Source organism: Oncorhynchus kisutch, unplaced genomic scaffold (assembly GCF_002021735.2).
Source record: "Oncorhynchus kisutch isolate 150728-3 unplaced genomic scaffold, Okis_V2 scaffold2591, whole genome shotgun sequence".
NCBI classification, from domain to species: domain Eukaryota; kingdom Metazoa; phylum Chordata; class Actinopteri; order Salmoniformes; family Salmonidae; genus Oncorhynchus; species Oncorhynchus kisutch.
The window spans coordinates 456-8,066 of NW_022264536.1; the positions used below are offsets into that span (position 1 = coordinate 456).

Genomic DNA, 7,611 nt, shown 5'->3' on the forward strand with positions numbered 1-7,611 from the left:
CCCCTGAACATCTCGGGCCCCTGGTGGCCCTGGAGACCCCTCCCTTGGGTCGTCAGGAAGATATCAGGCTGGACCGAAGAGATCTGTAACAATAAAAGAGACAAGAAAAACCTCTTCAACTAGTTTCCTATAGATATGACAATAACATCAGCATGTAACAGTGCCACCACCCTCCCTCACGGGCAACATGAGTAGTGGGCCTACAGTCACTGAGACACAATATGTTGATATCAGGCTGAAGCAGGACATCTGGAACAAGAGGATAGAAAAAGACAACGTAGCTCCTCAACTACTTTCCTCATTTAGATGTGACAATAACATGACATGTGGACAGTGGTAGTGATAGAGACGTTCACTGAGATAACACTCAAATACAAAGCATTCTGGGATATTTAAGTTGTATTTGATTCCTACTTGACTGAGTGATCTATTTAGTAAAGTAGACTGACAGTTAAACAGTCATCATGAGAGGTGCAGAGGAAGTTGTATGAATGAAGGAAATCAGTTGAATATAATTATAATATGTTGTTATTACCTGAGCAGATCACTGTGAGTCCAGGAAGGAGATAATATCTTCTTCTACACTCCCTCAGTGCAGATTCATCCCCATCACAGTAAACTCCAACCCCTCTAGTGGTGTTTCCAGGTAGTGCTGAAACAGTGAGCCACAACCCAGCTGTCTACACACTACTGCAGCACATCATCCAGTCATCCTCCCACAGTCCTCCACTCTCCCTGTAGTACCACTCCACCCCACCAGCACAGCGACTGCCTCCTCCCACCGCCTCACATCATCAGGCTCTGAGAAAAGAAAAGAGAGACAGTAATCTTACTATTTCTCACTAAAACACACCTATATTGTCTCTCATATTCTTCACTCCAGGTGAGAAACATGTTGATTGAGTGACAAACTGTTTCTTACCTGAGCAGGTGAGTCCAACAGCATTACCAGGTAGGCAGGTTGTTGTGTTTTCTGTCTGAGGTGTCACAGTCCAGGAGAAGGGACTCTTTGCCTTTACACTGGAACTCTTTATCCCAGGTCTGACCCTCTCCTTCTCCATAGAGCCCCCCTGTAGAGCTGCAGGAGCCCCACAGCCACATCCCTACAGACTACCTCTGCATCCTGCCGGTCAAAGTCAGCTTCACACACTGAGGCCCAGGACTGATTGGACTTCACCTCCACTCTCCCAGAGCAGAGACCAGCTCCATCCACAAGCCGCACAGACTCTGGAGAAAAAGAGTTGGTTGAACATTCAATCAGTTTTGTTGATGACACTGTCAAGGACTAAACAGAAATATGTTGGATAAAAGATTGTAGTTTGCTATGTTTGATACTGTAAGAGGTAGAAATGGGTTCTTAGTCACTCAGGATCAGGTTGGGATAATGCAGGCAGGAGACAGGAATAAGTTCACTTCACTTTATAGAAAATAAACAGCTGGACATCCATCAGGCAGCTTCACTTCAGTACCATCTGATCTACAAGGTCTGATGCTGTATGTCAGGGTCAGGATGGGCCAAGAGTAGAAAAGGTTACTGGTTATGATGACATCACTGGTGAGAACTCAGTGATAAAATATATTTGATCTTTCCCATATCTCCCTCTTCCTCTCCTCCTCCCTCATTTCTCCTTTGTGACAGTGGTAGTGAGTAGAGACGTTCACTGAGGTAACACTCAATACAATGCATTCTGGGATATTTAAGTTGTATTTGATTCCTACTTGACTGATTGATCTATTTAGTAAAGCAGACTGACAAGTTAAACAGTCATCATGAGAGGTGCAGAGGAAGTTGTATGAATGAAGGAAATCAGTTGAATATAATTATAATATGTTGATATTTCCTGAGCAGATCACTGTGAGTCCAGGAAGGAGATATAATACATGGACAAAAGTATGTGGAACTCAGCAGTGAGTTTTACAACAGAGGATTATTTTTACACTCTACGTGGTTTCAACACCCGCGGTCCGTTCTGTGAGCTTGTGTTGTCTACCACTTCACGGCTGAGCCGTTGTTTCTCCTAGATGTGCTACGTTGAAATTCACTAACATCTCAGTAAGGACATTTTACTGCTGATATTTGTCTATGGAGATTGCATGGCTGTGTGCTCAATTTGATACACCAGTCAGGTGTGGCTGAAATAGCCGTATCCACTAATGTCCACATACTATTGACCATATAGTGTATCTTGTTATTACCTGAGCAGATCACTGTGAGTCCAGGAAGGAGATCATGCATTCTTCTACACTCCCTCAGTAAAGACTCAGACCCAGAACAGGAAACTCTAATCCCTCTAGTGGTGTTTCCAGGTAGTACTGAAACAGTGGAGCCACAACCCATCTGTCTACACACTACTGCAGCTACAGCCTTCGCGTCAGAGAGAGTTCCCACAGTCCTCCACTCTCCCTGGTCGTACCACTCCACTCCACCAGCACAGCGACTGCCTCCTCCCACCAGCCTCACATCATCAGGCTCTGAGAAAAAAAAAGAGAGACAGTAATCTTACTATTTTCTCACTAAAACACACCTATTGTCTCTCATATTCTTCACTCCAGGTGAGAAACAATGTTGATTGAGTGACAAACTGTTTCTTACCTGAGCAGGTGAGTCCAACAGCATTACCAGGTAGGCAGGTGTTGTGTTTTCTGTCTGAGGTGTCACAGTCCAGGAGAAGGGACTCTTTGCCTTTACACTGGAACTCTTTATCCCAGGTCTGACCCTCACCTTCTCCATAGAGCCCCCCCTGTAGAGCTGCAGGAGCCCCACAACCAAGCTCCCTACAGACTACCTCTGCATCCTGCCGGTCAAAGTCAGCTTCACACACTGAGGCCCAGGACTGATTGGACTTCACCTCCACTCTCCCAGCAGAGACCAGCTCCATTCACAAGCCGCACAGACTCTGGAGAAAAGAGTTGGTTGAACATTCAATCAGTTTGTTGACGACACTGTCAAGGACTAAATGATCTGCCCATGAACATCTTCCATAAACCAATATGACAAACACAAATATAATGTTTAAATACATCTGACATCTCTCCCTCTATTTAAATGAAATAAAAACACATAAAACATGATACATGGTAATATTGTATAATGTATAAATAAATCTCTCAATATGACCAGTCTCTTACCTGAACAGGTCACATGATGATAATATTCACCATCACAGAAACCAGGTCTTCCTCTTCTGATGTCACACTGTCTAATAGAAGACTCATCTCCACTACATCTCAATAGTCTGACTCCTCCTCTTCCATCTTCAATCAGATGTCCTCTAGATACAGATACAGGATTCCCACAGTCCAGCTCTCTACACACAACCTTATTCTCTCTCATGCTCCACCAACTAGTACATAGACCTGACCACTCTCCTCTGTAGAAGACTTCCACTGTCCCAGAACAGGAAGTGGTCCCATCCACCAGTCTGACTGAGAGTTCAGCTGTAAACAGCAGAGAGGAAAACACAGTGGTGAGGACAGATGATGACAGTGATTCTGTTATTCTAACAGCAGTGATGCTTTGTGGTTGACAAGTATTAGTAGTTCCATAAAACACTACTTGTTATTGGGGTTTAGAATGGTTTGTATGGACACATGAATTTCTCCATGTGGGATAATTGTGGGATAATCTAACCTTGCGCAATACCCTAGATGCAGTTGCACGCCCTAAAACAAAAAAAAAATGTCTCATAAGAAACTAGCTCCCTGGTACAACAAAAATACCCGAGCTCTGAAGCAAGCTTCCAGAAAATTGGAACGGAAATGGCGCCACACCAAACTGGAAGTCTTCCGACTAGCTTGGAAGGACGGTACCGTGCAGTACCGTAGAGCCCTTACTGCTGCTCGATCATCCTATTTTTCTAACTTAATTGAGGAAAATAAGAACAATCCGAAATTCCTTTTTAATACTGTCGCAAAGCTAACTAAAAAGCAGCATTCCCCAAGAGAGGATGACTTTCACTTTAGCAGTGATAAATTCATGAACTTCTTTGAGGAAAAGATTATGATTATTAGAAAGCAAATTACGGACTCCTCTTTAAACCTGCGTATTCCTCCAAACCTCAGTTGTCCTGAGTCTGCACAACTCTGCCAGGACCTAGGATCAAGAGAGACGCTCAAGTGTTTTAGTACTATATCTCTTGACACAATGATGAAAATAATCATGGCCTCTAAACCTTCAAGCTGCATACTGGACCCTATTCCAACTAAACTACTGAAAGAGCTGCTTCCTGTGCTTGGCCCTCCTATGTTGAACATAATAAACGGCTCTCTATCCACTGGATGTGTACCAAACTCACTAAAAGTGGCAGTAATAAAGCCTCTCTTGAAAAAGCCAAACCTTGACCCAGAAAATATAAAAAACTATCGGCCTATATCGAATCTTCCATTCCTCTCAAAAATTTTAGAGAAGGCTGTTGCGCAGCAACTCACTGCCTTCCTGAAGACAAACAATGTATACGAAATGCTTCAGTCTGGTTTTAGACCCCATCATAGCACTGAGACGGCACTTGTGAAGGTGGTAAATGACATTTTAATGGCATCGGACCGAGGCTCTGCATCTGTCCTCGTGCTCCTAGACCTTAGTGCTGCTTTTGATACCATCGATCACCACATTCTTTTGGAGAGATTGGAAACCCAAATTGGTCTACACGGACATGTTCTGGCCTGGTTTAGATCTTATCTGTCGGAAAGATATCAGTTTGTCTCTGTGAATGGTTTGTCCTCTGACAAATCAACTGTAAATTTCGGTGTTCCTCAAGGTTCCGTTTTAGGACCACTATTGTTTTCACTATATATTTTACCTCTTGGGGATGTTATTCGAAAACATAATGTAAACTTTCACTGCTATGCGGATGACACACAGCTGTACATTTCAATGAAACATGGTGAAGCCCCAAAATTGCCCTCGCTAGAAGCATGTGTTTCAGACATAAGGAAGTGGATGGCTGCAAACTTTCTACTATTAAACTCGGACAAAACAGAGATGCTTGTTCTAGGTCCCAAGAAACAAAGAGATCTTCTGTTGAATCTGACAATTAATCTTAATGGTTGTACAGTCGTCTCAAATAAAACTGTGAAGGACCTCGGCGTTACTCTGGACCCTGATCTCTCTTTTGAAGAACATATCAAGACCATTTCGAGGACAGCTTTTTTCCATCTACGTAACATTGCAAAAATCAGAAACTTTCTGTCCAAAAATGATGCAGAAAAATTAATCCATGCTTTTGTCACTTCTAGGTTAGACTACTGCAATGCTCTATTTTCCGGCTACCCGGATAAAGCACTAAATAAACTTCAGTTAGTGCTAAATACGGCTGCTAGAATCCTGACTAGAACCAAAAAATTTGATCATATTACTCCAGTGCTAGCCTCTCTACACTGGCTTCCTGTCAAAGCAAGGGCTGATTTCAAGGTTTTACTGCTAACCTACAAAGCATTACATGGGCTTGCTCCTACCTATCTCTCTGATTTGGTCCTGCCGTACATACCTATACGTACGCTACGGTCACAAGACGCAGGCCTCCTAATTGTCCCTAGAATTTCTAAGCAAACAGCTGGAGGCAGGGCTTTCTCCTATAGAGCTCCATTTTTATGGAACGGTCTGCCTACCCATGTCAGAGACGCAAACTCGGTCTCAACCTTTAAGTCTTTACTGAAGACTCATCTCTTCAGTGGGTCATATGATTGAGTGTAGTCTGGCCCAGGAGTGGGAAGGTGAACGGAAAGGCTCTGGAGCAACGAACCGCCCTTGCTGTCTCTGCCTGGCCGGTTCCCCTCTTTCCACTGGGATTCTCTGCCTCTAACCCTATTACAGGGGCTGAGTCACTGGCTTGCTGGGGCTCTCTCATGCTGTCCCTGGAGGGGGTGCGTCACCTGAGTGGGTTGATTCACTGTTGTGGTCATCCTGTCTGGGTTGGCGCCCCCCCCCCCCTTGGGTTGTGCCGTGGCGGAGATCTTTGTGGGCTATACTCAGCCTTGTCTCAGGATGGTAAGTTGGTGGTTGAAGATATCCCTCTAGTGGTGTGGGGGCTGTGCTTTGGCAAAGTGGGTGGGGTTATATCCTTCCTGTTTGGCCCTGTCCGGGGGTGTCCTCGGATGGGGCCACAGTGTCTCCTGACCCCTCCTGTCTCAGCCTCCAGTATTTATGCTGCAGTAGTTTATGTGTCGGGGGGCTGGGGTCAGTTTGTTATATCTGGAGTACTTCTCCTGTCCTATTCGGTGTCCTGTGTGAATCTAAGTGTGCGTTCTCTAATTCTCTCCTTCTCTCTTTCTTTCTCTCTCTCGGAGGACCTGAGCCCTAGGACCATGCCCCAGGACTACCTGACATGATGACTCCTTGCTGTCCCCAGTCCACCTGGCCATGCTGCTGTTCCAGGTTCAACTGACCTGAGCCCTAGGACCATGCCCCAGGACTACCTGACATGATGACTCCTTGCTGTCCCCAGTCTACCTGGCCATGCTGCTGCTCCAGTTTCAACTTCCACCTGACTGTGCTGCTGCTCTAGTTTCAACTGTTCTGCCTTATTATTATTCGACCATGCTGGTCATTTATGAACATTGAACATCTTGACCATGTTCTGTTATAATCTACACCCGGCACAGCCAGAAGAGGACTGGCCACCCCACATAGCCTGGTTCCTCTCTAGGTTTCTTCCTAGGTATTGGCCTTTCTAGGGAGTTTTTCCTAGCCACCGGTGCTTCTCCACCTGCATTGCTTGCTGTTTGGGGTTTAGGCTGGGTTTCTGTACAGCACTTTGAGATATCAGCTGATGTACGAAGGGCTATATAAATAATTTGATTTGATTTGATTTGATAATAAAGTTGACTAATATTGAACTGCTATAATCACTGGAGATTTATACTCTACCTACCTGGTGGACTGACGCTTTGAGCCTGGAGGTCTGAGGAGAAAGAGAGAGACAGAGGAGAAAGGGAGAGAGAGACAGAGAGAGAGAGAAAGGGATGAGTCAGAGGAAGAGAGAGGCAGAGGTTAAATCCACATAACATGACCTTTCATGATGTGATGGGGATGACAGTGGTATGGTGCAACAACACCACCCATGTGTAAAGATATTCGCCATCTCTCCTCCAACCTTCTCTCTCCCCTACCCTCTTCTCTCCTTCACCCTCCTCTCTCCCCTACCCCTCCTCTCTCCCCCTACCCTCCTCTCTCCCCTGCCCTCCTCTCTCCCCTACCCTCCTCTCTCACCTACCCTCTTCTCTCCTCTGCAAATCTCTCTATCCCCTCCCTCCAATCATCTCTACTCTACCCTTCTCTCTCCTATCCTCCACTCTCCCCTTCCCTCCTTTCTCCCTCCCCTTCTCTCTACCCTCCCCTCTATCCCCTACCCTACCCTCCTCTCTATTCTACCCTTCTCTTTCCCCAACCCTCCTCTCTCCCTATCCTCTCTCTCTCCTCCTCCTCAAATCTCTCTCCCCACCCCTCCTCTCTTCTCATCTCTATCTCTCTCTCTCTCTCTCTCATTCTCTCTTCGTGACGTATAGTGTTGAACCTGTTGATCTTGACTCAGCTCATAGACCTCTATCATCTACACCCCTCCCTTCTCCTACTCTAACATAACACCAATATAATATATATACATCATATATACT

The 7,611-nt window shown here is 45.3% G+C and overlaps 1 long non-coding RNA gene across 1 annotated transcript; it reads right to left on the reverse strand.

The window, feature by feature from the left end:
• Nucleotides 1–2,865: 2,865 nt before the first annotated feature.
• On the reverse strand, nt 2,866–6,918 carry LOC116370528 (uncharacterized). Its single transcript, XR_004208754.1, has 3 exons — nt 6,870–6,918; nt 3,130–3,438; nt 2,866–2,897 (listed from the first exon to the last, which is right to left on the reverse strand). It is a non-coding gene; the product is annotated as an uncharacterized LOC116370528 (long non-coding RNA).
• Nucleotides 6,919–7,611: the final 693 nt, after the last annotated feature.